The 18058-nt window shown below is 44.0% G+C and overlaps 1 long non-coding RNA gene across 1 annotated transcript; it reads right to left on the bottom strand.

Moving 5' to 3' along the window:
- Positions 1 to 4553: 4553 nt before the first annotated feature.
- On the bottom strand, positions 4554 to 8989 carry LOC309848833. Its single transcript, XR_014303323.1, has 2 exons — positions 8531 to 8989; positions 4554 to 5025 (listed from the first exon to the last, which is right to left on the bottom strand). It is a non-coding gene; the product is annotated as an uncharacterized lncRNA (long non-coding RNA).
- Positions 8990 to 18058: the final 9069 nt, after the last annotated feature.

Below are 18058 nucleotides of genomic sequence, written 5' to 3'. Positions count from 1 at the left end.
ATTTTTTAAAGCCAGCCTTATGTGGCTTTAATGCAGCCACCATCTGTTTGTCGCTTGTACACACATTACAAGCCAACTGGTCTATAACATTGGGTTTTTTCCTCTCCTTTCAGGAGGTTGTACAGGCCCTCCATGGCCACAGGTAGAAGCTGAGAGAGGTAGGACCAAGCTGGTGTCATGTGAGTCTAGCCTACGTACTCCTGCAGCTTCCTGGTGCCCTCTGATTCTACCCAGGCTCAATCCCAATGGACCATTTTTGTCTCACCAGGCACTGCTACTGGGCCCACCTGACTTAATGACGAGTTGGGTGCATGAGTTTCTCAGAGCTGCTGTAACAAAATACCACAGACCAGGTAGCTTAAACAACAGAAATTTATTTTCTTGTACTTTTGGAGGCTGGATGTCTGTGATCAAGTCGTTGGCAGGGTCAGTTTCTTCTGGAGCCTCTCTGTTTGGCTTATGGAAAGCTGCCTTCTCCCTGTCTTCATGCAGTCTTCTCTCTATGCATGCTGATGTCTCTGTCTAAATTCATTCTTGTGAGGACACTGCTCACCCCAGTGTGTTTAGGACTGAATTGGATTAGTCCCAACCTCCCCTTGACCTCATTTTAATTTAATTTTCTCTTTAAAAACCTTATTTCCAAATGCAGTCACATTCTGAAGTATTAGAGCTTAAGATTCCAACACATGAATTTGAAGAGGCGGGGTGGGGACTCAAGTTAGTCCATAACAGTGAGTCCAAAAGAACTCAGCATGTGATGGACATTTCTGGAGACATGGTCACTTGAAGTCCTCTAGTCAAGTATTTTGTTTCTACCAGGGCCCAGTAACCTGCCAGGAGCTGTTTTCTAAAATCATAAAGTTCTCCACTGTCATTGGAAATTTTTCCCCCCCGAACCCTAAGTGCATGCATTGTGATTCTCCCACTGGGGTTCACCATAAAATCTATGCTGCATCTCTGTCTATGACTGACATCTCCACTACCATAGGGCCCCCACCAGAGAATATGACCTGAGTGGCAGGGAAACTTTCCCCCCAGCTTGGCCCTGCCTCAGGGTCCTTTCCCTGCCCCACACAGACTCTGTGTCACCCAGTTTATGGGCTGGAGCCTTATCCCTAAGTGTGGAATGCATTGCCTCCAGCATCCATAGAGGCCTGCCAGCCATGGTGCTTCCTTCTTTGTGGAAGGGGATGCAACATGTGGCAATTTGATTTTCACCACTGGACTCCCAAGAACTTACTGAAATGGCAAGTCCTGGATCTTCATGGGGTATGTCTTCCATCTTCTAGGCTACATGTGAATTACCAAAGCCAACTGTGTGCAACCCCTTCTGCTAATTCTGCCTGACTGGCATGAGACCATCAGTTTAATAGATCAATGTGACATTCTGCGGGAGGGTCGGAAGACCTGAGTCTCTTCAGAGAGCAGAACCAGAAACGTAGCCCTGGGGCGAAACCATAAAGGCGCCTGGTTTCTGATGTTTGTTTTTGATCGAGTTCAGAACACATTCACCAGATCCATGGCTGGATACCATGTCCCAGGGACCTTGTAATCTGCTCTAGCAAAAGAGATGCCCCAGGGGCATGGCCACTGCCATGGGAGCCACTACTTGATTGAGGGAGCAGCTGTCTATGGCCTTTCTCCAGAATCCAGCCATGCTGGTGAAATAAATGGAGACTTGAGGGGACCCGCCCTGTGTCCTTGCCACCCTTTCAGGGTGCTACTCATCTTCCTGGGCCGATCCAAGTTGTGATTTTTTTTAAAAAAAAGATTGTATTTATTTGTCTGTTTGTTTAACCAACTGAGCCACCCAGGTGTCCCTGTTTGTCTGTTTGTTTATTGAGAGAGAGAGACAGAGAGAGTGCAAGTGGGTGGAGGGAGAGGGACAAACAGATTCCAAACTGAACGCAGAGCCTGATGTGGGGCTCTGTCCCATGACCCTGAGCCAAAATCAAGAGTTGGACGCTCAACCACCTGAGCCATCCAGGTGCCCTGCGATTTTGTTTTTGATGTACTATCTCCACCAGAGGAGGGGTTCAGGATGTTTGGGAAAACCTGGGCCCCTGACACTTGGGATAGGAATATCTGGGTGGATATCCATAAAGATTTTTGACTCTTTTTGAAGGTTTTTAACTATTACATTCTAAGTTTGGTCTTGGGTTTTTTTCTGTTCTCCTATTTTAAGAAATAGGGCCCCCACCCTCAAATGTCATGTAATCGTTAACTGCCCTCAGCTTTTCTTCACCCACCGTGGGGCAGCCAAGTGACTCCATAACAAGCAGCAAATTCCATTGTCCTCCTAAGACATGCTCCCTGAACATTTCAATGTCTGAATGAATTATTGCAAATTTTGGCACTTGGGTCGCCACCTTGCGTGAGGGATGATTTGTGCCTCATGCCCCACTCAGGATGGGATTCTCATGACCAGTCCGGCAGACAGTGATCTGTTCCCAAACCTTACTTACCACTTCCTTTGTGGCACCAACTCTTGGGACCATCTGTGTCCGTTGGATCCTCTGGGGACTGGTGACTGAGACAGAGGTAGGGGTGCAGTTTATAGGGAGGAAGGGAAATTCTTGTGAACGATGTGCAAGGGAGGATCTTATCTGGACAGGAGGGATCCCCAGGCTGCAGTGCAGGTCAGACAGCTGCGAAAAGGAAGGGGAGGGGAAGGGTGGGCAGGGAGAGCCTCAGCCCATGATGCAGATCTGCCCAAACAAATGGCCGCCAACTGGGGAGCTCCAGAGCAAAGACAGTTTGGCAAAGAAGTCTCCAACTGGGCAGAAATGCCACATGCCCCATTGTGCTCAGTCACGGGCTTGTGGCTGCTCTGAAAGAACAGAGGTGGATCCTGATGACTCTGCAGACAGAGGATGTCTGCTAACTGCTCTCTTGGCCGCTGAGTGGCGAGTTCCATCTTGAAGGGAAATCCAAGTGGTGAGGCCTCCATAGCCGCTGTTGGGCTCTTTGCCGTGGGGAAGGGGTCTTGGGTCTTATCAGCTCCCTGCAGACTTTCAACCAAACCACTTGCTTTTAAGCCAGTGCTTTACCCACCGCCCCCTCCCCTGTGCTCACCTTCCATGGCTCCCGTGCTCTGGGAGCCTTTTGTGAGGTCTGCCATGCCAACCTAGAGGTTCTGAGAAAACCTTCGGCAGAAGACATTTGAGTTGTGCTGTGTTTTAGAGGATGAACCACAATCTGTAGAGGAAACTGGGGAGGATCCCAGGCAGAAGGGCTGTCCCTGTGAAAACATCAAGCTACGAACAATACTATGTGTTCCTGGAACAGAGATCCTCCATTGTCCTCCAGCATGGACATCCTCACAACGTGTCGCTAGTCCAGCAGGAACATCAAAACTGTGATGCGATACCACTGAATACATTTTGGGATGGTATTTGAAAAAAGCAGAAAATAATAAGAAAATAGTAAAATGATAAATAAATAAATAAATAAATGTTGGCAAGGATGTGGAGAATCCTTGCCGGCAGGAATGTAAAATGGGTCAGCCGCTGTGGAAAATAGGACGGCAAGTCCTCCAAAAGTCAGACATGGAATTATCATGTGACCCAGCAATTCTGCTTCTAGGTATGTGCCTGATAGAGTGGGAAGTAGGGGCTCAAACATGTCCTTGCACACCAACATTCACAGGGTTATTCACAGGAGCCGGAAGGTGGAAACTGAAATGTATGTCTCTAGATGAGTGGATAAGTAAGTCGAGGTATTCACAAATGATGATGTGGTAGAATTCCACTTATACAAAGTACCTACAAATAGACAAATTCATAGACACAGAGAGTAAAATAGAGTTTACAAGGAGGGAGGGGAAGAAGAGATGGGGGTAAAATTGTTTAATGCCTCCAAGTTTCTGTTGGGAAGATGAAAATGTTCTGAAAATGCCCAATAGTCATGGCTACCCAACATTGTGAATGCACCCCATGCCATTGAATTGTATACTTGAAAGTAGTTATGATGGTAAATTTTATGTTGCGTCTATTTTGCCACAGTTATAATTTTTTAATGTGTTCCCCAGAACAACAATATCTCTATCATTTGTTTAAAATGCCAGCTCCTGGACCCCACCTCAGACGTACAGAATCTGAAACTCTGGCTGGGCGCCCCCCATGTCTGAGCCCCGCTGCTCTCCAATGTGAGAGGGGAAGTGAAGCCAGAGAGGAAGGAAGGGGCAGGTCCTCGAAACCCTTGTGTGTCCTGAAACAGTGCTTGGACCTCATCCTGCTGACAGAGGGATGACTCGAGATTTTTGGGTAGAAATTGACATTGTTATATATGTGGGACTAAACTTTTTCCCAATTTCAAAAATCATCCATGCTCATTGCAGAAAGCTTAGAAAGCTAAATCAATAAAAAAAAGAAAATTACCCTTGATCTACCACCGGAAGATAACCCCTAGTAACATTTTGGTGTATATTCTTCGTTTCTTGGAGCGTATATATACATTTGGAAAGACAAAAAACCAAAACCAACATGGGATCATAATACTGTTTTGTTGGAGTCTGCTTTTTTTTTTCCCCACTAAGCAATATATCATGAATGTTTTTACATGTTATGAGATCTTTTGCCATTTTTATTGACTGTGGAATTACGTTTTTGATAGCTCATTCTGGCAACAGTCTGGAAGATGAATTTGAGAATCTGGCAAGATTGAGCTCCTGCAGGGATCTGAGTTATGAAGCTGTTGCAATCAATCAGGCTGGTGATGATAAGACCGAAAGCACAGCGCCGGGAACAGGTGGCATCGGGACAGACGGGAGAACTCTTTAGATCAAAAAAATGTGATTGATTATGTAAAGGAGAGGCACTTTCTTGACTTGGGTGGTATTTGAAGGTTTTGGATGTTGAATTGTTAAGAAAACGGTAAGTCACGTTTGGGGGAGATGTTGAGCTGTAGAGATCCACGGGCTTGATTAGGGAAACAGTAGCTAGCTGAGGACAAAGCAGAAGCTGGCCCCCTGCGCACTACACCCCTTGTGACATGTGTGACATTCCTCAGGCATTCCTGGCTGCCCTAAAGGAAAAAACAAAGAGTTAACTTATAGAGACCACAATCCCACAAGACCTGAGTCTGCCTCCATTTACAAACGTCCTAGTGATTTATAAGGAAGAGGCTTTCTTATCAATAGCCTAACTTCCAAAGACCCATAAATCAGTCTCTGAAGCCCTCACATCATCTTCCCCTCCGTAAAATTGAGGGAGGCTGAGGCACAGGGAAATGTAAATAAAGTTAAATTTCTTCTAAATCTAAAGCTCATCGACAGGAACGTGTGATGGCAGGAATGTGACAGTCCTCCAGGAAGCTCCCAACTAGCTTACTGTTAACGCCTTATTAAAAGGAAAAACAAAAACCAACCAAACAAACAAACAAAAAAACACAAACAAAAAAGGAAAAACAACCTTAACTAGAGGAATAGCAAAGCCTCCAGTATCCACCATGTCTTCTTCAATACATGTAAGTTCTTTCAAACCCTCCCTTTTCTTTACCCCCCCAACCCCAGAGTATATGATCAGCCGCCCCTCACAACCCTGGGGCAGCAGCTCTTTCTGTCCATGGGTCCTGTCCCTGTGCTTTAATAAACCACCATTCTGCACCAAAGATATCTCAAGAATTCTTTCTTGGTCGTTGGCTCCAGACCTCACCCCCACCAAACCTCACTTATATATAAGCTAAAACTTCATCAGGACGCCCAAGCAGAGATACCTAACTGTCCAACTATGAATCTAGAGCTCAAGCTAGTGGGCAGGGTTCAAGATCTACAGATACATATTAAGGAGTTAAATGTCTCTTAAAACCCTGAGAGTGGATGAAATCTTGCCAAGGAGGGTGCACAGAACGGCCAGGTAAGCAACGCTGATTCACAGAACAAGGGGAGAAACACCAAGGTGTAAGGTGTAGGCAGAGGAACCAAGGAGAATATTTGGAAGGAATGAATTTTTAAAAAGGTCATTCAAGGACAAGCAGCAGGCCGGCTGAAGTTCAGTAAAGCAAAGACTTTTAACAGTGTCTGTTTTGGCAACGTGTGCTGGCAAATTTTCTAGTCATTTTATGGGGTTCTGGGGGGAAGGAGAGTATTTGGATAATAAAAATAGAGTAGTGATTAGGGATCAAAGATTGAAGACACGACATTTCAACCAGTTTTTCAAGGAATTGAGAAAAGTCAAGAAATGGCCAGCCTTGCGGACAACGCAGGGGTCATGGAAGGTGCGCTTTAAAAATATGTTTGGTCTTTGTCCCAGGCTCTTGGCCCAGCTCATAAACCCCTAGGAATTTCCTGAGTGATAGGAGTGTCTTTGTTATTCATGATGAGCAGCTCAGATCACAAGGGAGTTCATACTAATTGAAGTGACTTAGGGTTGGGACCCCAAGATAGCCTCAGGGCGGGCTGGTCACCAGAAAAATCTAGTAATTAGGGAATGGGATCCTTCAGCCCTGCGCACCAACCCAGGCAAGCGGCCAAGGGCCTGGAGATGAAGCTCTATAGAAAACTCTTGAAACGGGAGATTTGCTGAGCTTCCAGGCTGGCGAGCACATGGAGGCACCGGGGGACTGGGGGTGCTCTGCACCTGTTATCCCACATCTTGCCCTGTCCATCTCTCTTCCATCCGGCAGTTGCTGAGTTGTACGATTCACGATAAACTGGTCTATGTCAGTCATGGGTTGCCCTGAGTTGTGTGAGCTATGCCAGCAAATTATCAAGCCCCACCAAGGTGTCGTGGGAATGTGCAATTTTGAGTCAACTGGTCAGAAGCAGAGGGACTTGCCAGGGGTGTCTGAAGTCGGGCAGTCTGGTGAGCCCGACCCCTAGTCGGGAGTGAATTCTGTGGGATCTGATGGTAACACCAGTTGGATAGCGTCAATGGAGCTGCATTGTTGGGCGCCCAGTGGGTATCCACAGAGACCTGAAGAACAGCTTGGTGAGGGGAAAACCCACTCAGGTCGGGACCGGAGGCGTGAGTGTCATAATAATAGAATAGAGGAGGGAATCTAGTTTTTCTTCCAGAAGGGTTTTCAGAAGCTGCTCCATTTTGGTTTTAGGACCAAAGGGACTTCTGTACTACTCTAAACTGTAGGCTGGGCAGCAGAGGAGGAGAGAAAGATGACTTGGGGGTGCAGGTAATTAGTGGGGTCAATGGGTACCGCGAGGAAGGATTAGCTTTGAGCGGGGAAATGGGTTCGGTGGTGTCCATCTCAACCTCCTGGACCAGCGAAGGCAGGAGTGGAGAAGAGTCTGGATACAGAGACGTTGGGGAGGGAGCATGAGGGGCGTCACCAAGGCCTCAGTATCTTCTTGAGAGTAATGGGGGAAGAACTGAGGAGAGAAGTGGGAGTTTTGAAAAGGCTCAGGGGCACCTGAGATGCAGAAACTCTGCCACTGCCAACGGGAAAATACAGCCAAGTCAAGGTCATGAGTCTAGAGTGACACCTGTTATAGCTACAGAAAACAGGGCTGCGCTGAACACCCCTGTACACGCCTTCCCACACAGGGACCCGCATTTCAGAAGGACGGATGCTGAGAATTGCTGTTTGGGGTCTAGAGGCGTGGAAAGGCACAGCTGAAACCGCCTGTCGTAGATGTTAACAAACCCTTTAATCTGTGCCAATTTGGAAGACACATTCTGTTGTCTCATTGCCCTTCTGTAACCTTTAGCTAGTTCAAGTCCTCTGTGTCTGTTTATGGGCCACTTACATTCCTTTTTCTCTGAACTGCCTGTTTATGTTGTTGTTGGTTTTCTAGCTGGTGAGTTGGAAGCAGATCGTTTTTAGTGACATGATGATAAACATTAATCGGAGCATCTCCTTGGAGAGCATCTCCCGGGACATGAGTTTCGGGGACCATCCAATCCTGTTCCCACCTCAGACCCCAGTCACATCAGCCTCAGCGGTCTGTCTCTTCATGTTCCACGTGGCTTCACAGCTCTTCCTAGTCAGTCTGGACCCCCGTTGTCTCCAGTGGTGTAAACACATTTCCAGCTCTCTTCATTCATTCATCTGTCCATTCATTCATTCATTCATCTGTCCATTCATTCATTCATTCATCTGTCCATTCATTTATTCATTCATCTGTCCATTCATTTATTTATTCATTCTTTCAGTCCCTACTATTGAATGCCTACTGTGTTTCAAGTATCTTTCCTTAGCCCAACGTTGAATGAACCTCACTTTTCTCCTTGCCTAATTCTACGCCTATACTAGAGGATATTGCTAAAGAAAATGTCTAAGTTTTAGGTATAGGGGTACTCAACCCCCAAAGGTTGGGGGGTACCCAAACTAAATAAGCAGGTCCTCAAAACCGTAAGCAATGCTTTCATCTGTTCCTGCTTACTTCCCTTCTATACGCCCCAGGGAAGGAGCTCTTGATTTTTACCCAATGTTGCATTCCTGACCCAGTTGGGATCTCCCTCATTCTCAGTCCATTCTTTGGTTACTATGGTAGAAAAAAGCAAAATGATATAACGGTCACGAGTGCTGGAGTTGTGTCTCCTAGACCAAAGCAAATGTGAAAACTGGTGCTCACCTTTGAACATTCTTGAGTAACCCTGAAGCAGCTGTGTTCAAGCTCACAGAATCCTAGCCACCCAGATCCATTGGCGCTACGAATTTTCTTCCACCAGTCCATGATTCAGGAGATTTTGGAAGAGGGTCAGCCAGGGTGAGTGCGAGGACAACCATGCCCAGACAGACTTCCTTCTGGGTTGTCACCTGCTTGGAAGGACCGAGCAAGGGATCAGTCACACAGCATTGTACAGCTGGCGAGGTCTTGAGGAAGCCTACACCCAACTGTCCAAACCTGGGATGGAGAACTTCAGTGTCCTGGGATCATTTTGTTGGCCTCCTGCTGGGCGTGAACAAAGTGAGCACCAGCATTGTTTGTAAGGCTGTCCTGACCTGTTTCTTGAATTTGAACACTGCCTTTGAGCCGTCCAAACAGGCAGCTGAAAGTCAGTAGCTGCAACCCTGAAACACCACCAAGCTCAGGAAAGCCCCCAGCACTTCCAAGTTCAAAGTTCAGTTCACCACTTCCTGCTTCTGTGATCTTCTGCACATTTCTTCAGCTGGGGCTCAATATCCCCCTTTTACTGTGAATTTTAAATGGAGGTAATGCATGTAAAACATCAGGACAGTGCCCAGAACATAAATAAAATGTATTTACTTTTACTTCACAGGAAAAAAAAATAGAGAAAACAGGAATCTCTGCTTCTTTGCTTCCTGTCTTGCCTCCTGTCTTGGTCTCCCTCCTCTATTCACCAACAGACTCGAGAGTGTCCTCCCCACCCCCCATGTGTTCACCTCGCGATCCCCTGACTTTTGCCCCATTGCTTTCTGAGTCTGTTTTCACCATCTTTAGTCAACCTCCTAAACGGGAAGCCAAAGGCCAATCTTCTTCCTCTTTCCCCCACAGCATGTAGCCCTCCTTATGCCCCATTTGTTAAAACTTGTTCTTCCTTGATCTTTGGAGACAACCCTCTCCCATCTCACTCCCCATTTCTCCACTCTCTCCTCCTTGCTGGCATCTTCTTCTCCTTCTTCTTCTTCCCATTCCCTAAATTGACATTTTGGGCTGGATCAGTCTTGGTTGTGAGGGGCTGTCATGTGCTTTGTAGGTTTAATAACATCCCTGGCCTCTGTTCCTCCCGAAGTTGTGACAACTGAAAATGCCTTCAGGTGTTTTCAACTGTCCCCTAGTGAGCAAAATCATCTCTAGTTGAGAACCACTGCCCCAAGTGATGATGTTCCCAGAATTCCTTCCTTGGGCCCCTCACTCACATGCTCCCCTGGTGGGGTCTCATTCATTTCTGTTGCCTCAACTCCCATCTTCATGGTGATTATGATACCCACATTTCATTCTCCCAGCACTTACCTTTTTTCCTGGGTTCTAGGCTCAGAGTGTCTATGGCATTCTGGTCCCCCCATCTGGATTCCAGAAGATGGAATCAACTTCTCAACTCTCACAGAAATACTGGAGAACCCCCCTCCTCCACAGTCCCAGAGTAGTTGGCCTCTTGTGTTCGTGGTCTTGAAAAAATATTGTCCCCATTCACCCTATTCAAAGCCACTAACTCCGATGCCATCATTGACTTTGTCTCACTGTCCATGTCTGTAGTTACTAAATCCTGCTGATTCCTCCTTGACCATCTCTGAAAATTGGCGTCTCTTCTAAAGCTCCCCCACCACCGCCTTACACTTACTGCTATTCCTTCCCCGCTGGTTTCCCCTCCAGACCCTATCCACTCAGACCTTTCCTTCACACTTTCCTGGACTTGGATTTTTAGAAATCAAACCACTTCCTGGTATAGAAAATATACTCTGGGTCCTCGATGCTCAGTGCTTCAGACTCCAAAGGGTGCTGGACACACAGGCTCTCCCGCCTTCCTGGCAGCTCCATCCGAGCCACCATCACATGTGGCCACGGAAATGTCATCTATTCCCCCAAGTTCCATCTGCCTGCAGATGCTGAGGTCCTGTCCTGTATTTTACCATCGCTCTTTACTCAAATGGTCATGAATTTATGGGTATGTGTGTTCTACCAGGCTTGATGCGCCCAGCAGTGTGATCATCCCTGCATCCCACAGGGATAGAGATACAGCATCTCTATCCATCTGTGGGGTTATAAAGGAGCAGGGTCTGTCATGTCTCTTTGTCTCTCTCGGTTTCTCTCTGCCTCTCTTTCCATCCAGCCAACCTCCTTCATCGTCTCCCCATCCTCACTCCAGGCAGAGCCCCTTGTTCTTTTCGTACTCCATGGACCACTCGAAACTCCCCTTTTCCTTGAACTGCACGAGTCAAGAGACCAACCTGTTTTACAAGTCTCATGCTTGCCACAGATTTCACGTACGTTCTGTTGTTGTTTAGAGGGACAGATCATTAATTCCCACTTTGGTTCTTACTTGGAGAAACATATCTTCTGTGAAAATTAATAAAAGGAAACCTCATTTAGGTTGGAACTGGGGGGAGATGTAGCGGCAGGGGGCCTCTCATGCCAGCACTAGTTTTCAATAGCAGACCCAAGAAGAAGAGGGGGTCTTTTCTAATCCATTCTACTTTCCTATCCCAGCAGGAGGAAGGAGGAAGTTTTCTCTACCCTCTCATCCCCCACCTCCCAGCAGCTCAGCCCATGAGGGACAGTCACTGTTCAGACAACGAGAAGCGACTATACTTCAAACTCCCAGTTTACCCCAATGGACTTTTAGTTTATAAGAGCCCTCCCCCTCCCCCACCCCCTGTTTTCCTCTATAAAAGAGCTGTCCTCTCTTTTGTTCTTCAGAGTTGCCTACGGTTTGGCTTAGGCTGTGTGTCCAGGAGGACCATTCCCTCTTATTCCCAATGAGCCCACATTTGCTGGTAAAATAACTGGCAGTTCTATGTTTAAGGTTAACACGTTGAAAAATGGCTCTTTGATCTTTTCTTGGCTTTAATGGTATTTCTAATACTCTCATGTTTATAGCTAAACTCATTATGTTCCAAAGGACACACTCAAAAAGATGAGCTTTACCCAGTGATGGAAAACCTTCTGCTTTATCAGTCTAATCTTTCCATCGTAAATGTATAACGTGGGAAGCCCCCTTTTCATCATTCTGACTTAATTAGGTCAATGTTGAGGAGTAAAAGTAATTCTAACTTGTGGACTTCCTCCCTGGGTGCCAAACTGGAGGAAAACCCTTGAATTGAATGTCTAAAAATAGTTCTACACTTTGCCTAGTCCCCCATCTATGGACCTGGAGTGAAAATTTTGCTCACTTAATGAAGACAGCTGTGAGGATTAACTATAGGGATAGGAGAAGAGGAAAGCCCATTTTTAGGTAAAATGCTGAAGAAAATTTACAAAGTTGAGAAATAGTAAATAAAAGAGGACAAATAAGCCCTTGAGAAATGTCTTTCTATTTCCAACAAATTTTAAAACTTTGATTTATGGCTCTGAAGTTCGGACCTTCTCCCCCCCACCCACCACCTTTTTTAAAAGAATAAACTTAGGTGAAAATATAAAGCAATTTTCTTTGCCCAGAAAAAAGCCTCCAAAGTAGAATGTTCATTTCATCTCTTTGGATGTTACATATCAAGTGAAAATTCCATGTGTTAACGTTTAGAAAATACACATTTCCCTTATATTAATCTGCTACTCTGCAGGTTTTCCTTTTGCCTTGGTAACATTCTAAATAAGTGTGCTACCTCTGACTTACTCAACTATTTCAGTAATCATAAAAAAAATGAGTGAATCACATAGCTAAAATTAAATCAGTTTAAAATTCTCAGGAGTTGAAATTACGGTTGCTTAAGTTAATGGATTAATCAAACCATAGTTTTAGATGATGTTTCTGCAACATTCTAATTACTATAATCTGATTTTCCTTAGTAATTGTGAAGGTCAAAACTGAAAGCCTGATTCAAAAAGGAAATTAAAAGTTAAGAATAAAAGACAAGGAAGACATTTTTATTCCCAACATATGTCATGATAGATTATTAAGTTGACCTTGTAAAGCAAAAGAGAGATTTTGCTGTAAATCACACTGGAGTTAACTGTAAGATATGGAAACTGCATTCCGAATCTTCTTGAAACAGTATAATTTTATTTAATTGTGTTATTTTTCCTCTGAGAAAGGCATTATATATTAAATATTATTATATATTAAATATCATTATATATTAAATAAAAAAATAACATCTATATATGTTTTGGTTCTTTGCTTTGTAAAGCTTTCATGAGAGTAAAAGCAGAAGTAAGAGGGAGACATCCTTTGTTAGACCACATTTCCTGATTTGGTGATTCCAAAAATGTGGTTCTTGTGTGTATAGTACAAATCTTAGCAATAGATGGACAAAAAGACTGCTTAGATTGATTATGGGTTTTAGGAAGGGCTTCTCTTGTTTCATAAAATGTATCCCTAAGTCACGTTCTCATACCGAAATCCCCATTATTAAGGAACAAAGTTCTTTGATCTTTTGTGAAAAGTAGCGTGATATTCAGAAATTTCTAGGATCTGTGAGATTAGACTAATATTTACCTTTTCAAATGTTTATTTATGAAAAATTTAAAACATGCAGAAGTGAAAGAAATATTTTCTCCACCTGGCTTCATTTTGCTATATTGATTTGATTTGTATGTGTCTGTTTGACACATTTGAAAATAAGGATGAGACTTTATGACATTTTACCCAAAATACTTCAGTATAAATCTCCAAAAAACCCAAAGCATTTTCCAAAATAATGGCAATATACCATTTCATCCTTAAGAAAACTAATAGTTATTTCCTAATACACATATTTACATTTCTCCATATTTTCCTGAGAATTGGTAGAATATGCCCCCCAAAACAAGCCACTTTGGCATAAATAAAGATTATTTGGAGCTGAAGGGTATTGAGAAGAAGCATAGACAAGAAGCTCTCTGCCTTCCCATTATTTGCTTAAAAGCCAGACATAAATTTGTGAAGATGCCCCTTCCCTTCTTACCAGGAAGGACACAAATTAATCACCAGTGACAACAGGACACCCTAATCAGCTCACAAAGGGCACCAGAGGAATCTGTGTAGCCAACTTCACTAACAAACCTTTTCTGCCATTGGTTTTCCATACATTTATCTTCCCACAATTTGCTGCCCTAGAAACTTGGTCTTCTCCCTTGGTCTTGTCACTTCTTTACAGATTTATCATTCTTTTGTTAAGATGCTTGAATTACTCATCACTGGGCCCTCCCACCTGTGTGTGCACATCCCAGGTTAGTAAATTCCTGTTTGCATTTCTTTCCTTAATCTGTCGTTGGTAGTCTAATTTCTAGGGCTTCTACTGAGAAGCTAGGAGGGTTTCAGAATTTTTTCCCCTCCCCCACATCCTCCCAAGTCTTTTATTTAGAGCTTGTTTTTTTTTTCCCCCCTATGACAAGATCCAATAAATGTCCACACATTACTTTTGGTTACATTATCTTACCCTCTTAAATAGAGAGATGTTTTTATTTGTTTTCATGATGGTGACGTTCTGAAGACGGCAGGCCAGATATCTTAGAGAGTATCTCATACTCTGGATTCATCTGGTTATTTTTTTTTTTTAGATTTTTAAAATTTATTTGACAGAGAGAGATCACAAGTAGGCAGATAGGCAGGCAGAGAGAGAGAGAGGGAAGCAGGCTCCTTGCTGAGCAGAGAGCCCGATGCGGGACTCAATCCCAGGACCCTGAGATCATGACCTGAGCTGAAGGCAGCGGCTTAACCCACTGAGCCACTCAGGCGCCCCCATCTGGTTATTTCTTGATGGTGTCATTTAACTTCTTTCTGCTCTCTCTGAATTTCATATACACTGGAAGTTAGTTCTGCTTCAAGGCTTGAGCCGTTTCAGATTAGACATTTTTTTTGGCAAGGAGACTTCATAGGTGATGCTATGCCTATTACATTATAGTACAACAGGAGGCCCATAAAAATGGGGAGAGGGATTTCTACTTAGAGTAAGATATAAACAGTTTCTAGCAGGTCCTCAGAGCAACATTGGAATAAGGCTTCTTCATGGGCTGGGGGAATGAGCCAGGTTAGTGTAAGTGGCAAAATTCAGTGCCGAGTAAGGTCAAGAAGACCATTTGCCTCAAAACCTTAATGTCCCCAAAGTGCATGTGGATCGTAGATTGAAAGGAACCGCCGTATTTTGCGAAAGCTGGTCTAAGATGGGACAAGCATGATGCCAGGTGGCAGCTCTGGCCTGGGAGTTGAGGCTGGGCTGTCCCATGTCAGTCACCAAATAGCTGTGTGATCCTGGGTATCGTTAACTACTTTCATCGACTCACATGAGGGAGATGCCACTGTCCCAGCTGATTTGAGGTCACTTTGTAAATATGATGTAGGCACCAATGTGATTGAATGTCAGGGGTTCCTTCTTGTGGAGACAAGTAACAACACTTTGATTTTATTTCTTGCATTCCGCAGGGGACAAGAAGAGAAGTGTCAGTCACACCCTCTTATCCAGTCGTTGAGACAATCATTGCTCAGAGGCAGTATGTGCCGTCTGGAGAGGTACTTCTGTCTGGTGGGGTTGGTTCCAGCCTGCCCATCCAGGAGGATCTGTACTGTGGGAGAACCACAAATGACGGTGTACGGGAGCTGCAGCTTCTCAATCACAGGCAGCCTTATGTGTTGGCAAAGGCCCGGTGTGGTCAGCGTTTCCAGTTGTCAGTGATGGGAAAGGGCTGGATACCTGAGAGGTAAATCTGGTGTCAGGAACCTGCTTTCTGCCCTCGAATTGAGGCGATCCCTGGAAATGTGCCCAGTTTTAAGATGGAGGAGAGCAAATTCCCTGAGTGTCCTGCCTCACCCGGGGCAGTCCTGCGCAAGTCCGGACCGCAGCCAGCCCACAGTCCCTCGCTCTCAGCCCATCCCAGCTACCCACAAACACACTCTAGAAAAATCTCTGGCTTGGGTGTGCCAGGACGACAGGGAGGAAGGGTAGAGACTTCCCCTGACCTGTCGCCAAGGCTCCTGAGTAAGAGCCGGTGGGTCAGGGATTGGCCAATCATGGGACATGGAGTTGGGGTTTAAGGGTACAAAACAGCAGGACTAGAGAAGTGGGTGAAAGCAGTACAGAGTCAAGAAGCAGAGCTGCTGGGAAAGTTGGAGGCACATCGGGACCAAAGAGCACAGGGGCATCTGTGTCCTGGCCTCCCTTCCTGAGTCTCTGGTCATCGTACGCCACCACTTGTCCATGCTCATGGAGCACAAAGGAACACACTGATTTATTTCTTGTGTCTGTTTTGTTATTATTATTATTATTATTATCACTATCATCATCATCATCATCACCATCATCCATCATCATCAGGGAGTTAGAAAACCCCTGTGCTAAGTTCATTTCCTCTTACTTCTTTGGGTAAATAATCAGGCTTTATCCCTTAGTTGCCGGGGTGGAGTGGGGAGATGGGACAGAGATACAGTTGGGAGGCTGGCCCATTTCATCAAAAAGGAGGCAGGCAATTAAGCTGACAGTATTTAAAAAGCACCCAAGCCTCTGAAACTCAAGCTCTGGAATCCAAGTTTTCTGGCCTGTAGGCATTGTGCAAAATCCACATGGTTAGTTAGGCATTTGTCTGATGGTTGTGGGAGGATTGGATTAGAATGTACAAAAAGCTCGGTAGGTTGTTCTTGAGTATAATTTACTTGATTGTTTTTGGCCTGGTAAGTACGCCCAGAGGCTTTATACTGATGTATGTGATTCAACAAAAACAAAAAACAATAAGGTCTTTATAGACTTGTGGTTTAATAGCTTTAAATAAATTAACTTCTTTTGGATCAATTCAATGCACTGATGATATTTACAATCTATTAACTATTTTATACTTTTCCCCTAAGTTACCACTTTAATATATAACTTTGGAGAAACTGCTTTATATCCCTCAAGCAAATGTATTATTTTCTACACACAGGGAACTTCAAAATACAGAGACATGCCCATAAAAAACCATCTACCAGGAAAAGCTGAGCCCTAACACCAGATTCCTGTTTCAGATGTGGATGCTCATGCCATTTTTTTTTAACATAAATTTTATTTTTTTTCTTTAAAATTTTTTTTAATTTAATAAGTATTTAAAATTTAAATTCTGTTAATGAACATATGGTATATTATTAGAGTTCAGTGAATCACCAGTCTTGTATAACACCCAGTTATCACCCACTTACCCGATTTCTCCCCAATCCCCTCCAGCAATGCTCATTTGTTTCCAGTAATTAAGAATCTCTTATGATTTGCCTCTGATTATTTTCATCTTATTTTATTTTAACCTCACCTATGTTCCCCTATGTTCATCCATTTTGTTTCTTAAATTGCACATATGAGATAATATAATAATTGCCTTTCTCTGATTTCCTTATTTCACTTAGCATAATAACCTCTAGCTCCATCCACATTGTTGCTGAAAATGACAAGATTTTATTCTTAACGACTGAATAATATTCCTGTGTGTGTGTGTATATATATATATGTATATATATATAAAGAAGATGTGATATGTATATATACATATCACATCTTCTTTATATCTGTTCATCACTCGATGGACATCTGAGCTCTTTCCATGGTTTGTCTCATAACAATTTTTTTAAAGATTTTATTTATTTGACAGAGAGAGATCACAAGTAGGCAGAGAGAGAGAGAGGATGAAACAGGCTCCCTGCTCAGCAGGGAGCCCAATGTGGGGCTCGATCCCAGGACCCTGAGATCATGATCTGAGCCAAAGGCAGAGGCTTAACCCACTGAGCCACCCAGACACCCCTGTCTCATAACAATCTTTAATTGAAATAGGAACTTTCTTCAAAAAAAAAAAAAATATTACAAGCATTTGGAGTGAGCTGAAGACTATGCTCTATAGGTCAGCAGTCAGTGCTGCCCCTAATTAATTGTGTCTGGGCTGAATAGAGTCTCTTCAGTCCCAATGCATATGTTGAATACGTTTTCCCCATTGTGACTGTATTTAGAGAAAGGGCTGGGTGATGGACACTGGGGAGGGTATCTTCTACGGTGAAGGGGAAAAAATTAAAAAAAAAAACAGTTTAAAAACAACAACAAAAAAAGAAATAGAGCTTTTAGGAGGTAATTAACGTAAAAGAACTCATAGGGTAGGGGCCTAGTCCAATAGGATTGGTAGCTTTCTAAGAAGGGGAAGAGAGAGGTTTCTCTCTGCACAGGCAGCAAAGAAAGGCCATGAGAGCATGCAGAGAGGGAAAGTTGCCTTCTGCAAGCAAGAAAGAGCTCTCACCAGGCCCCTAATCAGCTGACACCTTGATCTTGGACTTTGCAGCCTCCAAACTGTTAGAGAATAACTTCCTGTACCCCACTGATGGTACTTTCTTGCAGTAGCCCTCTCTGAAGGTAACCTTAAGGTATCTTAAGGTAACCATTATTTATAATGCCTCTGGGCCTCAGTGTTCTGATAAATGTGTGGATCAGGCTGACTCAACCCAAAATTCTCTTCCATTTCTAGTATTCTAATCTGTGATTCTAACTGAAATTGTCTGGCTCCATAAAAGCACCACACTTTTATTTTTATTTTATTTTTTTAATTCTTAGTTTCCAACGT

Source organism: Mustela nivalis (assembly GCF_964662115.1).
Source record: "Mustela nivalis genome assembly, chromosome: 15".
NCBI classification, from domain to species: Eukaryota; Metazoa; Chordata; class Mammalia; order Carnivora; family Mustelidae; genus Mustela; species Mustela nivalis.
This window is presented reverse-complemented; position numbering and strand designations above follow the sequence as displayed.